The 26,659-nt window shown below is 42.0% G+C and overlaps 1 protein-coding gene across 1 annotated transcript in view; it reads right to left on the reverse strand.

Moving 5' to 3' along the window:
• MMP28 (matrix metallopeptidase 28) overlaps nt 1–26,659 on the reverse strand; it is a 515,249-nt gene that overhangs the window by 276,251 nt on the left and 212,339 nt on the right. The gene's annotated exons all lie outside the window — the stretch shown is intronic.

The following is a 26,659-nucleotide window of genomic DNA, read 5'->3' on the forward strand; positions in this document are numbered from 1 at the left end:
GTAAAAAACACAGTTGATGGACAGAATCTAGAACAATGTCATACATTCACCCCAGTACAAGGATCTGGGCCTAAATCCATCGTTTTTTTGCACTCCACACCACCCTGGGTTAGACACTGGCTATATGCAAATCAGTTCTGACCCTGTGCCTCATGGGAACAGTCCAGTCCGAACTACCAAGCCATGTCTTTCCCAGACCGGAATCAATCATCCAAGGACCAGTTTCTGGCTATCAGCCTTCATCAGCCTGGATAGCTTGACTCCAGTGGTATGGAGAGCCTGGGACTCACGACTGAGCATACCCAGCGCACTCGGGGTGAACATTGCAAAAACACAGTTGATGGACAGAATGTAGAACAATGTCATACATTCACCCCAGTACAAGGATCTGGGCCTAAATCCATCGTTTTTTTGCACTCCACACCACCCTGGGTTAGACACTGGCTATATGCAAATCAGCTCTGACCCTGTGACTCATGGGAACAGTCCAGTCCGAACTACCAAGCCATGTCTTTCCCAGACCGGAATCAAGCATCCAAGGACCGGTTTCTGGCTATCAGCCTTCATCAGCCTGGATAGCTTGACTCCAGTGGTGTGGAGAGCCTGGGACTCACGTCTGAGCATACCCAGCCCACTCGGGGTGAAAATTGCTCATGGGAACAGTCCAGTCCGAACTACCAAACCATGTCTTTCCCAGACCGGACTGTTCCCATGAGGCACAGGGTCAGAGCTGATTTGCATATAGCCAGTGTCTAACCCAGGGTGGTGTGGAGTGCAAAAAAACGATGGATTTAGGCCCAGATCCTTGTACTGGGGTGAATGTATGACATTGTTCTACATTCTGTCCATCAACTGTGTTTTTTGTTAAATGGCTTGTGCGTCCGAGGCATGTATTTGAGCTGAGTGTTCACTGATGAAACCTATTTTAATGAAAGGTTTAGATTCTGGTTTAGGTAAAGAGTTGGTTTAATGATAAACATACATTACTTAGGAAATATCCCAAGCAAAGAACCTACACAGAGTACGTTCAGAGTCAGGAATTTGTGTGGGTTTCTTGCTATTTTCCAGTATGTTCTGTAAGGGCTTAGATACCTTTTACGGCTGATTAAAAAGGATAAGCTGGAGGGGCGTGGCTTAGCACCCGTGGGAGATGGCGGTGCCGGCGTAGGCGCTCCGCCGCGGCTGGGGAAAACAACCGGACCGCATTGGCTTGCATCAAAACAAGAGGAGGTTTCCATCGTCGGAAGGTACCCGGAGCAAGATGCGACCCGCTGAGTGAGCTTCTTTGGTCGTTTGCGACCTTTTCCGGCCAACGTTGTTCGAGGCGCGGCTCCATGACGGCCGCCATTTTGTACCGTTCCTCCGTGCAACGCTTCTCACAGACATCCCGCCGGCGCTTTCACCAAATACTCTGCAATGCCAGGAATCATTCTTCTCCTTCATGGTGGGTCCCATGTGCATGTTTAATGACTGTTTTTGGCTGGAACAGCCCCTCATTGTTATTTCCTAGAGGCATTCGTTTCTCTTTTTCTTCATCTCCACATAAGCGGCCATTTTGTCGTCCTGGTATTTGCTGGCTCCTTTAGTCCAGATTTACCTGCGCTATAGCGCCTAATTTGCCTCTTCTACGCTCTACAGCTGTTTTTGGGACCCTGCTGACTGGTTTTTGTTTCGATATCCTTTTCACTGGTAGCCAATTATTTATGCTTTTTCTCAGCACAGTATGTTATATGCGTTTACCTGACTATACCGGACAGGAGGCTGTCCCCTGTTGCGGATGGCTCCTTCATTTTTCGAACTAAGCTGTCCTTGTTTCTGGTTCTTGCTTATGTTATTTTTCTACCTATATGAAAAGTGATTTTAATCTTTCAAGCCGTCACTGCTGTTGTTCTTCACTTTTCTCTCACAATGGTGACTGCTGCTTCTGCCAATTAAGAGGTCTTTTCTCTCTTTTATTGCTCATCACCTGCCTGTGCTTCTGGGAAGATTGCAATCCTGATGGGCAAACTTACAACGGCTTGCGCCAACAAAACCTCGAAGCACACCTATATCAAAAATTCAACGGTCTTCTCAGCTTTGGCCCAACTAGAAGCCTCTCAAGAACCTCCTGCGCTCATGTCAAAACCGGCCATGGATCCCCTACCTCAATCTAATAGGAATAACACAGTTAAGCGACTGAAAAAGGATCCCCCCTCACCGTCTGCCTCTGTTTCTACTCCTTCTGCTTCTATTGACTTGTTGTTGGAAGAGATAAGGGCGCTCCGCCCTTTTATGGAAGAGACCAATGCTAAACTACAGGTCCTCACCGACAACTGGACTCAAATGGAGGCACGGGTTGCAACTGTGGAACACAGTGTATCTTCTCTTCAGGAATCCTCCGCTAAGACTGCGCATATGCATTCCCAGATCTCTTCTCTTCAAAAGCAGGTGGAAGACCTTGAGAACAGAAATAGGCGCAATAATCTACGAATCTACGGCCTTGCGGAGGGTTGCGAGGGGAGTGACCCTATCGCTTTCTTCAAGTCCTTTCTTCCTAAACTTCTACATCTTCCGGAAGATACCATGCTCAATATACAAAGGGCTCACAGGCTCGGTCGAGCCCCTTCATCTGCTTCTCCTTCGGTGAAGCCTAGAGGTGTCATCATGTATTTCCTACAATACACCGATCTTCTTAAGGTCCTTGCAGCAGCTAGAGCCTCTCCTCGCCTCACATGGTCTGGATCCTCCTTGTTTTTTGCGCAGGATTATGCTACAGCTACGGCCAATCGCCGCAAAGCCTTTTTGGACATGAGACCTGCACTTCGATCCATTGGTGCTCGCTATGGACTTTTCCATCCTTGTCTCTTTAGGGTCACATACAACAACAAGACGACGACCTACGAGGATCCTATACGACTCCAGAGTTTACTGAATTCCTGTCAAGCAGCTAACATGGATACTTCTGGTCCCTCTTCTGCATTCCCTCTTTGACTTCTGTGGCTAATGTTGTTATTTCTCACTTACAGTCTAGCGCTTTATGCATAAGTTCATGCAAGATTGCTCAGTATTGTCACTGCTCTCTTCGAACCATAGCTCGTTGACCGGAAGAGGAGGTGCAAGCCGAGACCGCGGACCGCGGAGATCGTTGTAGGTGGAGACGCCGAGTGGTGGCTGAGGCCGCTAGTTGAGGCAGCCGAGAAAAGCCGAGAAAAAAAAAACACCCATCAACGCCATAGCCCGCACCCGCTTGCACCGAGGCGAGGCGGGAGAGCCGCGGACCGCGGAGATTGCAGCAAGGGGAAACGCTGGGCATCAGCAACTGTCGGGTGCCAGCTGCCGCGGTCAAAAAAAGAAAAAAGCACCGTAATACACGGGAGAGGGGCAGGAGAGGAGGGTGTCGGAGCGGGCTGTTGGAGCGAGTTGAGAGCGTTGGTGGAGCGCCGGTGCGATCAAAACTCGGCATACCGCATCACACCGCACCACACCGTGAAACTAAAGCCAGGTGTGAGTCGTGAGCTGGGAGTGTTGGTGGAGCTCTAACACTGGAGCCGAGAGCGATGGTGGAGCTCTAAAGTGCTCGAAAGCCCAGAGGCGTCGTGGTATTTCTAAAAGCCCTGAGGCACCTCGCGCGGTTTTCATCTCGGAAGCCCAGAGGATTTCATTACAGCTCCGCGACGCACCGCCCTGCATAAGTTCAAGCAGAAGCCGGAGCCGGGTTTCGGGAGCAGGCTGAGAGCTGCTCCCAGGCTGAGAGCTACTCCCAGGCTGAGTCGGTACTCGGAGCCTTGAAGTACCGCATCACACCATCACACCAGTGCCGGACGCCAGACGCAGATGCAGATAAACAAACAGAAGCATATTGATAACATAAGTGAATCTGCGCTGAGGAATCGTGCTGTTCGTGGATACGGCGAGGACTGCTGTGCTTCTAGGCGCTTGTGTGGATTTTGGAGCCCGTGTGCTCTACCTGTGAATCTCCGTGGTTGCTGAGGGAGAAAGGCGTTGAACTACTCCAGCGGGAGCGGGACTGCGAGGCCCAGAGGTGCTAGCGCTTGATTATCGCGCGCACCTGGTGCCTCTTCCCGTCCCCTCCTCCTCCTACTTAGTTTCGTCACTTGACGCGAACGCGGGACGCGCGCGGACAGAAGCGCGAACGAAGAGCGGGCCCTCTATGGCCCTCAGTGGCTGAGGTAGGCTGGGCTGGGCCCCGTCATTTTACATTTTACGTTAGTTAATTGGGAGTGCCAACGTGTGATGCTCTAAAGGAGATATCTTTGAATACTGACGAGCAATCATCATTTGCATCTCTAAGGATTCGTCATAAGAAACAGTTATTGTTACATATATATCATCTGAACTATATTTTGCTGCCTGGTTACTTCTCCGTTTATGATGACTGCAAAGAAATTACGCTCCGGAAGAGTTCTAGGGGGGAGGTCATGTATAAAAACTAGATCTAACCCCCTCAGGAATAAATATGACAACGGTGTGCTAATGAAAGGACAGATGCAGATTCTGAAATTATGGGAAAAACCCGTTGATAAGTCTTTGGCAATCCCGGAAATCGCTGGTTCTGAGATGGTGCCTTTGGTGGGTGCTCCGCCTGTTGTGGAAAAAGTTTCCATCTCTGAGTCAGCCTCTATGCATCTTTTGTTCCCCCAGCCAAAATCTATTGTGGCTAACCTTCCAGTATGCACCTCAGGGGGAGAGCAGTCGGTTAATAAGACAACTGATATGAATGCACCTATATTTAACATTCCTACTGGTGCAGAATGTCCTGACGTGGCTATAAAAGGAGAATCGTTCTTGTCTAGTATTGACCTTGAATTATGTGGTCGCTATATGGAGGATGGAAATCTGATTCATTTGAATCCCAGTAAGACGACAATGGGAGCCACGCCGTCAGGATTATTGCTATATAGTAGTACTCCCTCTATAACATCTAATGATATTCCTTCTTTGCAGAATGACTCTAGGAATTCTCTACTTAATCTATCCGGTATCTGCCCTATTGCCGCTTCTGGGTTGCCGAAGGATGATAGACCTATCTCTGATTGTTTGATAGTATTAGAACATTTATTGGCTTCCATATTGTCTTTACTGAGCAAATTTGTTGGGAACTCTGACTGCACCTTGGACTCAGTTACACAGATATTGAAAGTATTACTGGCAAAAAGTACAGAAAATGGTTTTATGCCTGCTCCGGAGATTGTTTTACAGAATACTTTGGATAGTAATAACTTATCGAAAAAAATGCTCCTGCAGGTATGCCAGTAGTAGTTAACAAACATGAGGCCTTAGGGATGCCTATTCCATCTGTATCAAATATCATGAAGGTATCAGACCCTACCCTACAGGAAGAAAGTTTGTTGGATGTGGACCTAAATGCGGGAAATTAGTTATTCCCAATTTTCACCCTTGTAAAAAAGGAGACTGAAGTGAATTCTGATGTAAATGGAAAAGATAATAAAAGTAGAAAGAAGAAAGGGAAAAATAGGAAACCTGTTCGTAAGTACAAGAAGAAAAAACAGAGGCAAATCATTTTCCGAAAACATACCAACAATGAAGACCTTGATGTTGCAGATATTGAAGATAAATCTTTATTGGACATTTTTTCTAATAAGGCGGCTGATTGTACTAATGGTTCTGTAGCCAATTGTTCACCTAATATCTGTGCCAATGCTGGGGAAGTCCCTCATCAAGAGGACTATTCAGTATTGCCCAGTGTTCCAATTGAAGAAATGACAAGAATTATGCCTACTGTACCAGGGGTCCTTAACCCCTCAGTGACAGGGGTCCTTAACCCCTCAGCGCCTATCTTTCAATTGCCGGTTGACGCTGCTACAAATCCTTCCTCTTTACAGTTTAAAGTTTCTAATTCTTATGTGGATACCCTGACTTTGGACTTTTTGCCCTTATTTGACTCTGATTTATACCTAAACAGGTCATGGTTGCTTAATTGTTTTAAGGATATTGAAAGCTTAAAACTTATTCAGTCGAATGACATTGACTTGGTTTCCTTAGTAAGGTATGAAAATGGGCTACGCATACGGGCGAAATTCTACTCTAAAATAATAGCTAATCTGGTATTACAACAGGCAGAATCGTTTCAATGTAGAGGGATTGATGTGTTACCCTGTTCGCATACGGGAAAGGATATTCTCCCTAGAGAAGGGGCCACAAAGTTGGGTATTAGGCAGGAGAATATGTCCAAATCCAATAAAGACTTACAAATCAGGGTCTCAAGAGGTAAACTTATGGTTTCCCAGATTTTACCTTCCCCCTTGAACATGATTGCTCCTATAACGGAGGATAATCATCAGTGGAACTGGCTTCCAGGAGTCTTGTCTAATAATATTTCGGATAATCCAAGACTGTTTCAACATCTTTAGCAGCCAATTAAAAGTTATATCCTGGAATGCAGCAGGGTTGTATAATAGACCGGAGAAACTTGATTTTTTATTTTCTTTACATGCGGATGTTATATGCATTCAAGAATCCGGATGTAAAAATATTTTGTATGGTGGAAAAGATTACTTTGTGCTTGAGGCAGCAGCTACGCCAGCTAAAAAAGGTCACGCAAAGGGGGGAATTGCCTGCCTCCTGTCTAATGCATTCCAATGGCAATGTTCCCATTATGTTGACACAAGTAACCTTTTTCAAGCTATAACTATTAATAATCTATCCAGTCTAGGCAGCCAGCATTCTCTAGTAATCATTAATGCATACATTCCGCCTGAAGATGGTTTTAACACTGTATTGAAGCAAATGTTTTCGTATGTTAAGCATCTATTAGAACTTGACCAGCCTCCTTACATTTTACTTGTGGGCGATCTGAATAGCAAAGTGTCTAACTCAAGTGTAGATTTGTTTAGAAATAAGTTTAAAGAAGAGGCATTTAATATACCCCAATCTATCTTTCCAATTAAATTAAAAACTAGCAAAAGAGGAAAGATAATGTTACAAGAACTTAGTTATCTAGAGGGGTTAATTGTAAATGGTAGGATGCCATCTGATACCCCTGCTAAATTTACTCATAAGTCCCCTAAGGGTGAATCCATCCTTGACTATGTAATTACGGACTATGACTCTTTTTCCCTTATTCAGGATATAATGGTCTCTCAAACTCCTATGAGCGATCATAACGTGACCAGTATAACTCTTTTATTACAACCCCTGGTCACGAATTCCTGGTCTTTAAGCACTGGAGGAGTTTCTTTTCTTTGTAAGTCCGGTAGATGTTTTTGGAATCCGACGATTATGAAGGGTTTGCAAACTATTCTTGCTCAAACCTTACTTGAATTAAAAGAATGGCAGGGTATGGAATTTTTCCACTTTGAAAACCTTAAGAAAAAGCTTACTGCGACTGCAAAGAAGCCTAGACATTCCGGGAAAGTGACTTTTGTTCTTAGTTTATTAGTGCAACTAAATAAATAAATAAATAAATTAGTGAGGCAACAATTTCTGTTTAGATCCACGGAAACTTCTAATAAGTTATCCTTACTAAAGAGGAGGACCACCAGAGTGAGAGCAAAATTAAAAAAAGAAAAAGAAGACTCTCTCTGGATTAGCTTAAGGGAGGCTTCTGTTTATGGTAAATCTAGAGAATTCTGGTCCATAATTGGCAAGGGATGTGGTACAAGAACCTCCCCTATTCCCATTTCTATCCCTGAAGATGTTTGGTGCTCATTTATATTGAATCTGTATGCATCAAATGGCGTAGAGGGTGAGGATAGTGATTCCGTATGGGACTGTAGGTTTGCTATGAATCCTCCTTCTGAGAAATCCATTGCTTCGGCGATTAAGAGTATGCGCTCTTCCGGAGCAATGGGACCAGATGAGTTGCCCATTTCAGTATTGAAGCGGGATGTCTCTACTTGGAGCAGGATTCTTTTCCCTTTGTTTAAAGCATGTTTTTTACTTAGATCAGTTCCTACATCCTGGAAGGGAAGTATATTAATACCCTTATTCAAGAAGGGAGAGCGGGACAAACCCATGAACTATCGTTTGATAGCTCTACTGGATGCTGTCGGAAAAGTTTTTGCTAAATCCCGTTTGGACTATGGCAATGCCCTGTATCTGGGGGCCCCTAAAAAAGTTCTGGCAAAACTTCAAACGGCTCAAAATGCGGCAGCCCGTATCCTTACAGGAACCCATCGTCGCTGCTCAGCCAAACCCTCCTTGAAGGCCCTACATTGGCTCCCCATTCAAGAGAGAATTCAATTTAAGGCTCTCTGTACGACCCATAAGATTCTGCACGGCAAGGCCCCTCCCATACTCCAAAACCTCATCTCATCTCACCTCACACCACCCTAAGAACGCTCCGTTCCTCCAACTGCAACTTAGCCTCGGTACCCAGGATCAGAAAAGCCCGCTCTGGCGGCCGACTGTTCTCGTATAACGCGGCTAAACTATGGAACTCGCTTCCCTCAAACCTCCGAGACCAATCTAACCTTCTCTCATTCCGCAGAGCACTCAAAACATGGCTTTTCCCATAAGGCACATCACACCAGGTTCTTGTTATCAGCGCTGGGACGCCCATGGGCAGCCATGCGCTCTATAAATCTGTAAAATAAAATAAATAAATGTCTTTTAATATTAATCTCGGATTGGGTGGACGCAAATAATATTTTACCTTTGGAACAGACTGGGTTCCGTAAAAAGCATGGTACACTTGATAACTTGACTGCTCTTCAAGTGATTACGGACAAATATGTACGAGTCCGGGGAGGTGGAGTATACGCAGCATTTATAGATTTCTCCACAGCGTTTGACAAGGTGGATCGTCCAACGCTGTGGAGAAAGCTTGCTAAAATGGGTATGCCGCCCCTTCTACTGGAACTTGTAAGATCTCTTCACTCGAATACCTGGTGCAAGGTGTTGCAGGGCGGAGAAAGGGGCCTTTCTCAGAGCATCCCATCCTTAAACGGGTTAAAACAGGGGTGTTTATTGGCCCCCATGTTGTTTTCTCTATATACTGTGGACCTACCTGCTTTTATTGCTGCAGGCGTTGGTTTAGCTCCGGTAGTTGGAGGTTCATCCATCTCTGTTTTAATGTATGCGGATGATATCCTCATTTTAGACTTAACTCCTAAGGGCCTGTCTAATCGCCTGCAAGCTTTACATTTATTTGCAGAAGCACATTTTATGAAGATTAATATCTCTAAAAGCAAAATCATGTGCATCACTGGAAGAAAAAAATGTAGATCTGTAAACTTCGGATGGGCTATAGGAGGCCAGAGATTAGAGGTAGTTAAAACTTACCTTTTTAGGTAAAATAATCTCGGCAAACCTAAGCGAAAAACCCCATATTGAACACAATTCGCGTAAGGCATTGGCTCATGGTATGGGGTTATGTTCGCTGTACTCTGCGACAGGGAAAAGACACTTTGCCCGATTTTTGGAAGTGTATAGAGCAAAAATCCCTGCAACTCTGCTTTATGGAATAGAACTGGTGAAGTTAAGACATTGGGGTTTTTTGCAGTTAATGGAGGGAAAGGTTCTAAGAAGAATTTCCTCCTTTAATACAGCTTGCTCAGTGTCCGCATGCAGGCTGGAATTTGGCCTTCGGAGCTGCTGGGTACAGGGGTTGATTGCCCTGGTAAGATGGGTGGCATGTTTGGCTAGAGGTGAATTGGGTTCCTTACGGGCATACATTAAAAAGGAACTGCTAGGCAATCTAAATGAGTTTTCATTAATAGTAAAAAAAATTAGAAAAGCTGTAGCATTGTTAGAGCTGGATGAAAATACTTTGTTCTTACTTTCTCCCTCTCAACTAAAGTCTCAGCTGAAACATGCATCTTGGGAACTCTGCTTTAAATTGGATATGATTGCCTTACATGAAAAGAAGGGTGGTGAGTTACTCCTAAGCTCGTATTCTATAAAGCAGGCCCAGCAGTATGTCTCATGGAATATTCCTCATCGAGTGCGAAGGCTATGGTACCTTTTACGACACGATCTGCTTCCTTTAAATTCTCTTTTAGCAAAATGGTATGGAACATCTCCCATATGTAATTTTTGTAATAAGGCAGTGCAAGACCGAAATCATGTTCTGTTTACTTGTCCTACACTACGTCCATTACGTTCTAAATGGTTGAGATCTATTTGTCTTCAGTTGGGAATTTTAAATGTAAATTCTTTTTTTATGCCCTTTATTGTCCACCCAATGAAATGTTTTGCTTCAAAATTTTTAATTTTTTTAAGAGTTTTTTAAACATTTAATAATGAATCCTGTAGATGCTATTTGTTGATTCTTCTGTCAGTGTTCATGTTGTGATCCCTCAATTGGTTCTTTTCTTTCTTCTTTGTGTATTATTGTAGAATTTTATTGTATATTTTGGTGTATAGTTTTGTGATTGATATATGTGGCCCTCTTTTGAGAGCCAAAAACATAATAATAAACTTTGAACTTTGAACATAAGTTCATGCATAGGTTTATTACTCTTATTACTTTTATTACAGGTTTTTTACTTCTATTACAGTTACTTCTGCTTCGTGTTTTTGCTACCTTTTTTTCCTGTTGCTCTTGTTTTTTATAATGCCCATTGTTTATTCTCCCCCATTTACGCATACTGCCTTTATTGATATGTCCTTCGCGTAGTTTATCTGTTTTTTTTCTTTTTATTGTTGTTATCTTCCTCTAACGCTTTCCTCTTCTTTTTACAGATTATACATTATGTTTTGTGTTTCCCCAGCCGGGCGATTCGCATGCCCTGACCGTCTTGTCTCCTCCAGTTGGTTCTACCCCCCCCGTCTTCTACGTTTGGTTCCCCTTCCAACTTGTGTTCCTTTACCTTCCCTACCTGTAAGTACATTTCCTTCCCTTATTGACATGTTCACTTCCGATCCTATCCTTAATTCCTTTTCCCTTTTACCCTTTCTTCTTGTTCTATTTTTCGAGATGTTACTTTTTCTCTTCCATTTTCAATTTCTTTTTGCTCATATATTTTCTACTTTATCATCTTCTTTGCTTTTTCTTCTTTTCTCTTCATGTATTTTTCATACTCATGATGTTCGCTCTTATTGTAGTGGTTTCTTCTCTTTTCTGTCTCTTTAATGTCAGTACGTATTGTTTCATGGAACGTTAAAGGTCTTAATTCCCCCATTAAGAGACAACGTGTCCTTTCTCACCTTGCTAAATTGAATGTAGATTTTGCCTTTCTACAAGAGACTCATTTAACTGAAGCAGAATCTGCTAAGCTTAGAAGAGGTTGGGTGGGAGAGGTACATTTTGCTCCTGGGGATGGTAAGCGGAATGGGGTCGCTATTCTTATTCGTAAGTCTCTAACATATTCCATTGTAGATACTGACTCGGACTCTGATGGTAGATGGTCATTTGTCAAGCTTTCCTTAAGGGGTGTTCCACTCTCCCTTCTTACTATTTATGCCCCCACGGGTGGTCATCCGAATTTTTGGCATGAGATGGCTACTCGCATCACTCGTCTCGTAGATGATCATTTCATTTTAGCAGGGGATTGTAACCAACCTCTCGACCCTTTCCTAGACCGAAATTCCAAGACCTCCTTTATCCCAAACACGCCCCATAAACTCTTCACTCATGCTATTTCACAGCATAAACTTATTGATGCCTGGCGTTTATGCCACCCAACTACCAAAGAGTTTACCTTCTATTCTCCCTCCCATCACTCCCAATGACGTATTGATTATATCTTTGTATCCCACCATCTTGCGCAATCCCTTACTCATGCAGAAATTGGTCCTATTCTATTATCTGATCATGCTCCTGTCCATATTAATATTGATATCCTACCCAAAGCCACTGGACCAAAGAGATGGCGTTTCAATAACTCCCTACTTTTAGATCCCAAATTTACCACCTCTTTTACTGAATTTTTTAATGAATATTTTACCTTCAATGATACTCCTTCTCTTCCTACCCACACAATTTGGGCTTCAATGATACTCCTTCTCTTCCTACCCACACAATTTGGGATGCTTTCAAAGCCACGGCTAGGGATTTCATCATTCGTTTTGTATCTGCAAAACGGAAGGATGCACGTAAACATACTAATGACCTACTCCGCAGGATTAAGAGTTTGGAGCACTCCTACTATACTTCTCACTCAAAGGAAAGTTTGACAGCGCTTATTGATGATAAATTGAAATTTAACAAGAAGTCTACAGAGGATGCCTCTCTTTACTTATTGAAATCTAGCTCAAAATTTTATGGTGGGAAAAATAAAGCAGGGAAAATCCTAGCTAATTATTTGAAAATTAAGCATAATAAGCTCAATATTGAATCTATATTTGATGCAAATGATGTTCCTCGACATAAAGACACTGATATTCTTCAAGAATTCTCTCATTTCTATTCAACCCTCTATTCCTCTGAAACTCATCCTACTTCTCAATCTCTTTCTGACTTTTTCCCTACCATTCGTCAACCAGACCATTTCCCCATTGACTTAACCTCTTTGGAATTGGATGTTTCCCAGCAGGAGTTACTTTCTGCTCTCAATTCCCTCAAAAAAGATAAAGCTCCGGGACCTGACGGTTTTACCGTTGAGTTTTATCTTCATTTCTCCAAATTGCTAATTCCCAAGTTACACTCTCTTATCGATTCCTTTGTTACCCTGGGTGGCTCTTCAGGTACCTTTGCTGATGCTCACATTTGTATTATTCCTAAAGAAGGAAAAGATTCTCGATATTGTAAAAATTATAGACCAATTTCCCTTGTCAACATTGACTATAAGATTTATGCCAAGTCTCTTGCAGCCCGATTGGACTCCCTTTTACCTGAACTGCTTGGCCCGAGCAATCTGGTTTTGTTAAAGGCCGTTTCATTACTGATAACACCAGGCTTCTTTTTAATGTTTTGTCCAAATCCTTACGCTTTCCAGACTCCTTGGCAGCTATTGCCCTGGACGCAGAGAAAGCGTTTGATAGGGTAGAATGGACCTATCTTTTCTCTGCCCTTAAATGGTTTGCTTTTGGTCCCAAATTTATGTCCCTAATTTCCTTTCTTTATTCCAATCCTAGAGCAGCGGTTTGTGCAAATGGTCTGGTCTCCTTTTTTAACTTGGGCAGAGGTGTTCGACAAGGTTGTCCTCTGTCCCCTTTTCTCTTTAATTTAGCTTTGGAACCTTTCCTTTCCAAACTTAGACAAAACCCTGACATTCATGGCTTTCAGACATCACATTCTCACATCAAGCTTGCTGCTTATGCCGATGATATTTTGCTTTTTATCTCTAATCCCACTGTTTCTATCCCCTCCGTTCTTTCTGAAGTTCGTGAGTACTCACTGATTTCTGGATATAAGTTGAACAATGATAAATGTGAAATTCTACCCCTCACCAAATATACCTTCAAACTAGATTTTGCTGATTCTAATTTCACCTGGAGCTCTTCTCATATCAAATATTTAGGTTTGCACGTCACTCCCTCCATCACGGACATGGTTTCACTTTGCCTCAACAAATGTATCCAGAAGTTGTTTGATCTCACTACCAAATGGCACCCACTCCATCTTTCCTGGTGGGGACGCCTTGATACTATTAAGATGATGCTGTCTCCCATTGTTTTGTACACCATTTCCAACATTCCTGTTTCCATTCCCATGAAGTTCTTTAGGAAGATTAACTCTATTCTTACTTCTTTTTTATGGTCAGGCAAAAAACCCCGAATGTCTATTCTCAGGTTGACACGTCCTAAATCTGAAGGAGGTGTCAATTTTCCTGTTTCCCGACCTATCACAAGGCTTTTCTTTTACGCCAGGCTTCCTTCTGGTTGCGAGACCCTACTGAACCTTGTCCTCTTTGGGTTACTGTAGAACGTCTCTCTCTTTTTCCTTTTCCTTTTGCTGAATTTCTATCTTTCTCCCGCAAACCACAGTTACCAACCACACCCATACATAAATTCACAGCTAAGATAATCTTAGCCTCCTCCCCAACTCCCCCTTCCTCTGTTGCTGATTTCTTATCCTCTACTATCTGGCACAATAAAAATATCCTTATCAATAACAAACCTTTCTACTGGAAATCTTGGCGGCAAAAGGGTTTAATTTGGGTTTCCCAACTCTTCTCTCAATCCACCTTTTTATATTTTCCCTTGTTGCGCCTCTCTTTTGATTTGCCTGCTTCCTTTGCCCGTAACTATCTTATAGTAAAGGAAGCAATCATGCCCACTTATACCTAGATTCTGCATTCTCCCAATCTCTCTTCGTCTTCTACACCTGCTTCACAACTTCACTCTTTTCTGGCTGTTCATTCCAAGGCTTCCCTTATTTATGCATACCTTCGCTCCACGCCTCTGCCTCGCCTAAAGTCTAAAGTGGAAGAGCAATGGGAATGTGACTTTGACACTTCCTGGCCTACTTCATTATGGGATAAGTTATGGGTTAAAATTCGCAAATCCTCCAGATCCCCCACTTTAACCCAAACTCTATTTTTCATTTATAACAGGCTCCCTTTTTACACCACATTTACTTCACAACAGATTTTCCTCTGTTCCTGACCTCTGTTGGTCCTGCTCCACTCCCACTGCTACTTTATTTCACATGCTTTTCTCCTGCACAATCATTCATGACTTCTGGAAGCGAATTTGGACCCAAATTAATGACATCTTTCACACCCAAATCCCTTTTACTTTTATCCACATTTTTCTTGGTAGTCTCTCCCCATGTTGGGACCATGTTACTTTTGATGTACGAATTATTGATTTACTGATAGCAGTCGCATTCCAACAAATCACTGCTAACTGGAAAGATTTCACGAATATCTCAATTAAAGCGTGGTGGTATAAGGTTTGTCATAACCATAGGCTGGATACTGCTTTTGTTTTTCCTCCTCATATGTCAATGAAACGCACCATTCTATGGCTCCCTATAACAGTATACCTTGATGCTTCTGCTAAAGCTTCATTTCATTTGTCACCTACTCAGCAAGAAGTCCCCAAACCTCCTTGATTGACCTTATAGTTCCTAATTATTTTCATATTTACCAGATTCCACTACTATTTTCCTTCTTTCTTTTCCAATATAAGCTCACCTGATTTTCATATTCAATGTATTTTATTTTGTTTTGATATTTATGCAATATTTCTCTGACTTGTTTTGCTTCTTTTTTAATATCACTTGTTTTATTGTATTGACATCTCTTTTTGCTCAATAAACTTTGTTTTAAACTTAAAAAAGGATAAGCTGTCATGGCCTCATTAATGGTGGTCATTGGTGTATGCCACCTTGGGAGCAAACCTTTTGGTATGTCAGTGATGGAACAAGTACTCGTGAAAAAAGGACTTGCTTGAATGCAATCTTCTCATGTAACTTCTAACTCTGTATTAAACCTGTACTGTGGAAATAACAGCATATATTAGAAAAGACAAAGCTTGCCTATGTGTTTTATTAATAAGTAAGCAGAATGTAATTCTAAAATGGCCACTAACCGCAATTCTTTTGTGCGCATACATCTACTGCATCTACTTAGTAGGACGTATCTTTTGCTTGGAGAGAACTTTCTGCACTTCGGCAGTAGATAACAAAATGGCCGCTTGAAGCTCACATGATTGCCACCTGCTTGCTGAAAAACTAAACACAGCTATTTTACTAATGCGGGAAGAGTTATGATAAGTAAATGGGAGTAGAGTAGAGAGGTAGTATACAGTGAAGCCATTTTTTTTAAATTTTAACATTTGTCTTTTTGACTCTTTCAATAGTGCCTATTATGGGCCTAGAATCGTGAACCACAGTCTATTCCCTCTCGTTCTACCGCACATGCGTAGTGCAACCAAGCTGGAAGACGCCATGTCAACTTGAACATCATCCAAGGTTGCTGATGGATACTTTCCTGAGAACCGGAATGACAGTCCACTGAAATGGATGGAACCTACAGACTTTTTATAATTTATGACAATTATATTGTGCATGGGTGGGAATGAATTTTGAATAAAGAATTAAGGGGATGGGTTTATCAACAAAGGGCTAACTGAAATTAGCAATAAGTAAGCATAGTGTGATGATCACCTCCCCTCGCATGTCCAATCAGAGTTAGTATTTCCATAAGTTTGAAACATTAATGGGTGGTACCAGCATACAGAAAGGTAGAATTAAGGTAACAGTTAGTTAAGAAGCTTGAGACCAGGATGCTGTCCGAGAGCACAGAGAGTCTGGAGACGGAGATGCTGAAGAAGAATCAAAGAACCAATAATCTTAAACAAATTAATTTAGAAGATTGCAGAAGAATCTCTATGAGGAAGAGTGTGTCAGAGAGGGGTGCTACGCAAGTGTCTGTGATAGAGAGGTCGTCTGTCCTGTCCTGATTCTGGTCCAAATTCCGGTCCTGAAGTCTTTGTTCTCCAGATCCTTCCTGGGGAAACCCTACCAATTCCTAGGCCTGGGAGTTGGTTTTCACACCATTCTAGGTAAATATAAATATATCTGTGTATGCGCTTATGTGCTTTTCTCTCTATCCTCTCCTTTCTTCATGCAGTGTCATTGCAAAGTATAACTGAATGCATTTGATTGATTATTTGAATCTTCCTTACTGTGAGTCACGGAGTTTGTTCTGTACTGTGTAAGTGGTTCATATGAATTAATCTGAGATAAAACTTCCATTTCATCCAGACTCTGTGATCATTTCCAATGTGAAAGTATATTGAAATCATGTAATTTCACCATCAATACTTCAACTAATGGGCCATTGACCTGAGTAAAGAACTTTTTGATCAGTGAAATATTAGAGACTAAAGAGAACTATTCTAGAGAATTACAAAAACATGACGCATCAGTTATTGCCAGTGTGTTGTGAATGAATTTATGGGCCCAGGTGAATAAGTGATGTTAGATTACCTATTGCTGGTAACCCGCTGGATCAGTTTTCTGGTAGCAGAGGATGGTTAATCATTGACTAGTATGGTGATAAATATTGATTATTAATGTGTTACGTTTTATGTTGTCCAGAATTTCCCAGGGATAAAGTGAATAGCAGGTGGTGACAGAAACCACACTTCAGTGAGGTTATTCGTCTGTGGGAATAACACTGAGAAGCTAGGTAGGGCTGGCAGTGATGAACTAGGGACTATTTTGTGTAAAAGTGAGAGTGATTGATAGCAGAGAGTTCACTGGTGAAACTTTGTGTTGCATCACCTAGTAAAGGTAACACTGAAGGAGTAGCAGGTTCTTCCGAGCTTGACTGAAGGGTAAACAGAAAGTGTTACTCGTAGTGTATGAAAAGTAAATGGAAGATCATACTCAAAGAAGAGTGAGCGGAAGGTTTTACTTGCAGTAAAAAGAAGTAAACTGTCCTTTTGATTTAGTGGAACAGAGAGTAGCGAATTTTATATGTTGTTGTTAATGGATTTTATTTTGAAAGAAAAAAAAAGAAAAGAAGTTTACGTATTACCTTGTAAAGGGAGGGTCAGTTGCCGGAGTTGCACTGACGTCACAGTGAGCAGCGGTGGGATTGCTGGAAACAGCGGGTGTGGTGACAAACGCAGATTGTAAAGGAGGGGTCAGTAGTAAGGAGCGGAACTGACGTTACTCGAAAGGCCGTGCTAGCATTGGTCAGATTTCCAGCGTGACATGAAGCCTGATTGGAAGCCTGAATAAATTTTGATTAGCTAGGGAAAATTTGTATGCTTGATTCCCATTTGTCTTTTGGTGCGAGACACCTTAACAGAAAAATTTGAGGTTTTGCAGATTGTTTTATTCATCGAGTATCCTAAATTTATGACTAAAAGAGAAAAGTCGGCTCAAGGTTTCGGGATGTGCACCGCCTTGTGTTAAATACTAATTAATCCGTGCTCTGGGGTATCACTCCCCTCCAGGAGTGTATCTGATAACTCGTAGTGTAGCAGATCTATTACTCCATAGGACTATCACCCTAGGCACTGGTGTAGTGGCTGAATGATATTCAGCCTGAAGGTTTAGTTTGAATAATTTCACCATCAACTTCATGTATCATTACATCCAAGTTCAATTTATTGGCTTATTCATTCCATCTTGGCATGTTTTAATCACATATTCCAAAAAGCATTTTCTTATAGTGCATTTTTATAGAATTCCAATGCATTTCGGTGCTATGAGCACCTTCATCAGGGAAAATCTGAAATATACAAATAAACATTCTCAGAAAAGTGTACAATGTCAGTCCCAGTAACTATTGCTATCAGTGTGTGATGCGCTGCTATTTAACTTTTGTCTGTTTCTGGCTATTTAAGTTATTTAAGTTATAGGATTCCCAGTTCATACTCCGCTGCGCGTGTTCCGTTATTGGTTACGTGGTGATAGTATGGGCTATTTTACCCTTTTGGCCCTCAGGGGTTCTATCGCGGTATACACGCTAGAATGCTTGCTAAAGAAGCTTTGAGTGGTGCTACCACTCTCCTTCCTCAGCAATTCTGCAACATCTCTTACCTCGCAGGTGCGGGTGGCGAGACCTCCACTCTCCTCGCAATTTTCATTTGGTTGATTTTACGGAGCTGATGTGAGCTGGGTATTTACGCTACGTGCGTTTGCGCGCATGCGCGTTAGGTTGAAGTCGCTTTTTTCATAAAAAAAATCCTATCCTTTTCAAAAACAAACTAGCTTTATTAACCCACGGGTTCCTATCTCTGGGAATCTGACTAAAACACTTAAATCAATTTGCGCGCTCTATTGTCAGTATCCATGGTGGCGCATACTGAGCTTCAAGGTGCCTTGTGCAGAGTGTCAGTATTCACTTAAGTATATCAAACAATGCTCGTAGTGTTCCAAAAAGATTGATGAGAACTTAAGCTTACACTAGACGGGATAACATAACTATCTTTTAAGGCTTATAAATAACATAAAAATTCAGTTCGATCATTATGCCCATTCGGTTTTAAGCTGTTAAGGTGATAAATCCAGGGATTTTCTCGCTTGAGTAAGTTCTTTTTGTTTTGGGGGCCTTCAGTTTTAGGGACAGTTTCCAGTATACAAGCCTGTAACTGACTAATGTGGTGATGTTTTTCAAGAAAATGGGTTGCCACCGTTGATTTAAGCGAACCTGTTCTTATGTTGCTCTTGTCTTCCGTTAATCGGGTCTTAAATTTTCTTTCCGTGTGTCCAACATAAACTGACCCACACGGGCATTTGAGCATGTATATCATGTTCATAGTATTACATGTCGCGTTAACCTTTAATGGGACCTTATGTCCTTTCATTGGGTGGGAAATGGTATTTCCCTTCATTATATTATGACAGTTACTGCAGTTCATGCAAGGGATTGTTCCACGAAAAGAGTTCATTGGTGGACGTTCTTCTGGAGTTTTTAACATTTCTCCCAAATTCCTGCCTCTGGTGAAGGCAAACACTGGTTCTTTGACAAACGCTCCTTTAAAGTCCGATTCCAATTTTAGCATCTGCCAGTGTCTTTTTATGGAAGCTTTGAACTGGGAACTCACGTTTGAAAATTTACTGACGCATGTAATTCTCTGTTCTGAAGGTTTACGTTTGCTGACAGGAAGTTCATCTCTGGATTTATTTAGCGCTCTCGCTAATGCTGTTTTGATAGTTTCTTTAGGATATCCTCTGTCCTGAAATCGATGCGCCATGATATCCAATTGCTGTTGGCATTCTTGAGTTTCAGATACCACTCTTCTGACCCTGAGGAACTGGGAATAGGGCAGGTGTGTTTTTAGTGCTTGCGGATGGTAGCTTTCATATTTAAGAACATTGTTCCTGTCTGTTGGTTTCCTGTACAGGTTTGTGCGAAATTGGTTTCCCTCTCTTGTAATTTCCACATCTAGAAATTGGATACTCTTGCTGCTGACTTGCCATGTGAATTTAATACGGTCGTTTCTACTATTCAGTATTTCCAGTTGGTTTAGCAATGATTCAATGTTGCCTTTCCATACCAAAAAGATATCTATGAATCTGGTATACATAAGAAGTTGTCTTGTCCATTCTTGACTCTGATAAATGTATTGCTCCTCAAATGATGTCAAACAAATTAGCGTACGCCGGTGCGGCGCAATTGCCCATTGATGTTCCACTACTATAACTGTTCATGAGAGTAAATTCCATGAGCTCCATCAAGAAAATTTGTAGTTCCTGGGCATACGTACTGTTTAATAAAGCGTGCTCTATGGCTTCCAAACCTTCCTTATGAGGTATCGACGTGTACAACGCCTTTACGTCGACTGTTGCCATCACAATTTCCTCTTGAGTGCTTAAGTGTTGTAATTTTATCAAAAAGTCAGTGGAATCTCTGATATAGGACTTTGATTTCAAAACCAAAGGTTGCATGTACTTATCCAAGAATTTCCCCACAGGTTCATGGAGACTCCTTCTGGTGGACACGATAGGGCGACATGGTGGTTTTTGCAAATCTTTGTGTACCTTCGGTACCATATACAGAGTGGGACTACTGGGACTCTCTTGTGTAAGGTATTTTCGAGTTTTTTCAGTGATGGTGTCCCTATCTTCTGCTCTTTTTAGAATGGTTAGTAAGGTCTTTTGTATTCCCTCCGTAGGGTTGAAATCAATCTCCATGTATAATTGTTCATCTTCTATATGATCTTTGACCACTCCTTCATAGTAAGATGTGTTCAATACTACCATCGCCCCTCCTTTGTCGGCCTTCTGACATATAACTTTGTCATTTTCGGCTATGGCTCCTATTATACCGAATTCCTTATTGGTCATGTTACTCCTTTTACTTTTTTTGTTGGTGTTGATTTTACTTATGTCCTGTTTACAAAGTTCTTCAAACAAATCGATGATTTTATGGCTGGTAGGTGGCATATACGTACTCCTGGTCTTTAAGCCTTTTAATTCATCCTCGGGTTTTGGTCCAGCATCAGTAATCACATTGTCAAAAAAGTGACGCAGTCTCATTTTCCGGGTTAGTTTGAACAGGCTCACTTCTAGTTCCAGCTTATTGGTACGAGCTGTGGGCACAAAGGACATTCCCTTTTGCAGTGTCTTGATTTGGACTTTACTCAGCCTGTCATCAGAAATATTAATGACCAAGTTTTTGGCATCCGCCAATGTTTCTTTGTTTTGTCTTTCTTGGACGTCGCATTCCTCGTTTGGGGCGGCCCTTTTTCTTTGGTTTTTCCTACGTCCCCTCCCGGGTCTTCCGCTTCTGTTGGGCCTTCTTCTAAAAAAGGCACCGATGTTGAGGGACATGCTTTATCCTGTGGTGGTTGAATTTTCTGACTCTGTCCTTCTTGTGAAGTTTGTCTCTCACTGTCCGTTGACGAAGTGTCGGTTTGCGACGTGTAAGTTTTGGTTTGACGTCTTTTGGCGTAAATTTCCGCCCACGTGTATACTTCTTGCAGCTTATAATCGAGGGTATCCCTCTTGTATTTTCTAAGCTTTCTTTCATTAACTTCCTGGGTATGTCTGGTGAGTTGGTTATTGATGTCCTCTAAGATTTTTTTCAATTCGTCCTCTGAAACTGCTTTCTTCAATTCTTCCGTTGTGTTGTTGATCTCGATGGTTAATTCCTCTAATATCTTAGACAATTCCTCTATTATTAGCAGGATCAGATCTAGACTGCATTTATTAAGGATGGCGTACCAGCGGTCGGTGAAAGGCTTCGAGTTCTTACACAATGATGGTCTCAGGGAAATTACACTGACTTTTTGATAAAATTACAACACTTAAGCACTCAAGAGGAAATTGTGATGGCAACAGTCGACGTAAAGGCGTTGTACACGTCGATACTTCATAAGGAAGGTTTGGAAGCCGTAGAGCACGCTTTATTAAACAGTACATATGCCCAGGAACTACAAATTTTCTTGATGGAGCTCATGAAATTTACTCTCATGAACAGTTATTTTACATACAAACAAAGATGGTTCATTCAACGTAGTGGAACATCAATGGGCAATTGCGCCGCGCCGGCGTACGCTAATTTGTTTATGACATCATTGGAGGAGCAATACATTTATCAGAGTCAAGAATGGACAAGACAACTTCTTATGTATACCAGATTCATAGATGATATCTTTTCGGTATGGAAAGGCAACATTGAATCTTCGCTAAACCAACTGGAAATACTGAATAGTAGAAACGACCGTATTAAATTCACATGACAAGTCAGCAGCAAGAGTATCCAATTTATAGATGTGAAAATTACAAGAGAGGGAAACCAATTTCGCACAAACCTGTACAGGAAACCAACAGACAGGAACAATCTTCTTAAATATGAAAGCTACCATCCGGAAGCACTAAAAACACACCTGCCCTATTCCCAGTTCCTCAGGGTCAGAAGAATGGTCTCTGAAACTGGATATCATGGCGCATCGATTTCAGGACAGAGGATATCCTAAAGAAACTATCAAAACAGCATTAGCGAGAGTGCTAAATAAATCCAGAGATGAACTTCTTGTCAGCAAACGTAAACCTTCAGAACAGAGAATTACATGCGTCAGTAAATTTTCAAACGTGAGTTCCCAGTTCAAAGCTACCATAAAAAGACACTGGCAGATGCTAAAATTGGAATCAGACTTTAAAGGAGCGTTTGTCAAAGAACCAGTGTTTGCCTTCACCAGAGGCAGGAATTTGGGAGAAATGTTAAAAACTCCAGAAGAACGTCCACCAATGAACTCTTTTCATGGAACAATCCCTTGCATGAACTGCAGTAACTGTCATAATATAATGAAGGGAAATACCATTTCCCACCCAAAGAAAGGACATAAGGTCCCATTAAAGGTTAACGCGACATGTAATACTATGAACATAATATACATGCTCAAATGCCCGTTTGGGTCAGTTTATGTTGGACACACGGAGAGAAAATTTAAGACCCGATTAACGGAACACAAGAGCAACATAAGAACAGGTTCGCTTAAATCAACGGTGGCAACCCATTTTCTTGAAAAACATCACCACATTAGTCAGTTACAGGCTTGTATACTGGAAACTGTCCCTAAAACTGAAGGCCCCCAAAACAAAAAGAACTTACTCAAGCGAGAAAATCACTGGATTTATCACCTTAACAGCTTAAAACTGAATGGGCTTAATGATCGAACTGAATTTTTATGTTATTTATAAGCCTTAAAAGATAGTTATGTTATCCCGCCTAGTGTAAGCTTAAGTTCTCATCAATCTTTTTGGAACACTACGAGCATTGTTTGATATACTTAAGTGAATACTGACACTGTGCACAAGGCACCTTGAAGCTCAGTATGCGCCACCATGGATACTGACAATAGAGCGCGCAAATTGATTTAAGTGTTTTAGTCAGATTCCCAGAGATAGGAACCCGTGGGTTAATAAAGCTAGTTTGTTTTTGAAAAGGATAGGATTTTTTTATTAAAAAAGCGACTTCAACCTAACGCGCATTCGCGCAAACGCACTGTCAGGTCCGTTCTGGAAGCTCCTCAGGATTGGGTCGATGCTAAAAGGGGGCCCACCTCTAGATCAACCCAAGTCTGACTGTATTTGTGCCCAGACTGTTAAGGCGATCAAGCGGGGGAAAAGTTGGGTCCGGAGGAGAACAGCTGGGCTCTTGTAACCGTAACCTGTAACCACAAAAGCATGGGATAAGTACTACAGAACCCTAAACTGGGACATATACAATGTATCAAAACCCCTGTTACCTCACCTGTATATCCCACAGGTGTGCCTGTATGCAGGAAGGATCTAAGGGCGTTTTCTATATCCCCTGGTTATAGTACTGGAAAATATAATACAGAAAGCATTAGCAAACCCCCTGGTTCCCTCCCGTCCTTGGTTCTGAATGAGTAGGACAGCAATGAACACCTACCCTTGTGTAGGATAAAGATAACCTAATGTTGCCCCAGAGCACCAAGTGATGAAAACAAATAACGATCACATTCCTGGTCACAGCGGTTAAGTATGAAAGGTCTTTCTCCTCCGAGGAAATGATGAGAAGAATGACCTCAGGGTGTGCAAGACGCGAATACCCCAGGATCTCTCCAATATTCCCTATAAGGTAAGAGTTAGGAAAATTAATCATATGCCCAGCTAAAGTATGATTATAGCGTCTCTACAGATCCTGCTCTGCAAGCGCTTCAAAGTGGATGACAAGTACTGAATAGGTAAGGCGGCACCTATGCCAAGGTGTCCTGCGCTAACCGGAGCAAGACGCTCCCTGTAAGTACACAACAAACGGATTCTGTAAACACTCTCGGAAAGTAAGTGCCCCACTCGATTCCGAGAAAACAAAAACCTGTTGCGGGAATGATGGAAGGACTCGGGCGCTTCCTAAGCCCCTCCGGGTTAATCCACCTACGAGAGGCTCAGCTCCAAAGAACACCACGTTGTAGGCGCTTCCGAAGCCCCAGCAGAATAATCCACAAACGGGTTCTGAGAACAAGAAGCGCTGAATCCACACGCAGAGTGCGGCGTGTCTCTTCAGCGCAAACCAAAAGCTGGCCTTCGCCGATATCCAAGGATGCTGTTTAACAAATCCAAAGTACACGAACCAAGACACAAGCAGGAATAATCGGCAGCGCGTCTTGCGCACGACTTCCTGATAATCCCTAGAAGCGTCGCGTCATAGGAGCGCGCGGCGCCAAGGATCATGGGATATGTAGTTTCCCATTCCGTTTCTCAGGACCGGGCAGGCAGTGATTTACCAGAGGTCGGGGAGGGTGAATCGTGACACGCACGTAGCGTAAATGCCCAGCTCACATCAGCTCCGTAAAGTCAACCAAATGAAAATTGCGAGGAGAGTAGAGGTCTCGCCGCCCGCACCTGCGAGGAAGAGATGTTGCAGAATTGCCGAGGAAGGAGAGTGGTAGCACCACTCAGAAAGCTTAGGAGAGCGTCAATAGCCAGCAGTCAGTCATAAGGCATTCTTTAGCAAGCATTCTAGCGTGTATACCGCGATAGAACCCCCGAGGGCCAAAAGGGTAAAATAGCCCATACTATCACCACGTAACCAATAACTGAACACGCGCAGCGGAGTATGAACTGGGAATCCTATAACTTAAATAACTTAAATAGCCAGAAACAGACAAAAGTTAAATAGCAGCGCATCACACACTGATAGCAATAGTTACTGGGACTGACATTGTACACTTTTCTGAGAATGTTTATTTGTATATTTCAGATTTTCCCTGATGAAGGTGCTCATAGCACCGAAATGCATTGGAATTCTATAAAAATGCACTATAAGAAAATGCTTTTTGGAATATGTGATTAAAACATGCCAAGATGGAATGAATAAGCCAATAAATTGAACTTGGATGTAATGATACATGAAGTTGACGGTGAAATTATTCAAACTAAACTTTCAGGATGAATATCATTCAGCCACTACACCAGTGCCTAGGGTGATAGTCCTATGGAGTAATAGGTCTGCTACACTACGAGAAAAGAGAAAAGTCATCATTGAGGAAACCGGATGCACACCACGTCTTTACCTTTTATCAAGTTTATCCAGTCTTTATTCAGTTTTTCCAAAGAATGTGTGGAGAATGCTGTAAGTGCCATGCCCCATGGCACTAGAGTACTAATGTCACTGAAGTAGGGCATCAACCCGTCCCAAGCAAACACACAGCTTATTTTGCCACTCACGGTTGGTAATTGTGCTTTTTATGATCATTTACAGTGACCCCCGAAGAAAGGCGTTGAGCCCGAAATGCATTGGGTTATGCTAATGAAATAAAGGCTGCCTGAAATTAATTCATGCCTCAGTCATGTTCATGCAAAATGTCTGGATAGATACAGTTGGAACAGCAGAAACCTGAAAAAAGCATGTACACTTGACGCGTGGACTCGATTTGAAGTATGCAAAATGGGAAAATGAATTTGGAACATATGGATAACACAGTGTTAAAAGTGATGGTTATACACAGAAATATTTCTGCCAAAGTGGCAAAATAAGCTGTGCGTTTGCTTGGGATGGGATAACGCCCCACTTCAGTGAAAAGAGAAAAAGTGTCATTTATAAAGAAAATTAAAAATCTCTTCAAGAAAGATGAACTAGTATTGACTAGAGAGGGAATTCCTATTCCGTCACCTAAAACGCCTGCTTCATTTATGACGGAGAGAGGTTATCATACATGTGTAAGGATGGAGAATTGGCAAAGAGGATGGTGTTCTAGCTTTCCCAGAGCACAGTACCTTTAATGGACGAATTTTACAGAATTTGAGGATGCGGATGTATGAATTAGAACCAAAACCTAGATTAACTCAGCTTGAGGCATTAGAACAATGGGAGACAGTCATTTGAGAGAGAAAAGGGTTGAAGAGGAACATATTCAGGATTTTATACCAGAGGTATGAATGGGATGCGTGAAGAACAGATGAAACAGGGGAGAAGAGCAGTGGTATCAGAGGGCTTATATCCAGTGTTAATGGCTGACGAACAGACAGGGAGTTAGTGTAAAGAAAAATTCAAATATATGAATATGACAGGATATGGTGAATCTGAAGATGAGTTATTAGAGGACATTTTAAATAAAAACCCTCCACTGTATCAAGCAGAGTAAACCCGAGTGTACCAGTCTTAAGACTGCCATTGATTCCACAGGTTATGCATGAGCAGACAGTTAATAGAGTACTTTATGACAAAGAAAAAGAAGCAATAAATAAAAATAGAGAAGAATTAATATAGAAAATAAGCTATCTAAATGTAAATCCTGAAGCGTTGACCATACCTGTAACTATAGGTCCTGTTGTTCCTTCATATGGAGATAAAGTAAAGTGTCCAAAGCCACCAGCTACAGTATTGCCTCTAAATAATCCCAGAAAAGAAATCATAATAACTGATGACCAAGCATG

This window comes from Lissotriton helveticus, chromosome 3_1 (assembly GCF_964261635.1).
Source record: "Lissotriton helveticus chromosome 3_1, aLisHel1.1, whole genome shotgun sequence".
In the NCBI taxonomy this organism is placed as follows: Eukaryota; Metazoa; Chordata; class Amphibia; order Caudata; family Salamandridae; genus Lissotriton; species Lissotriton helveticus.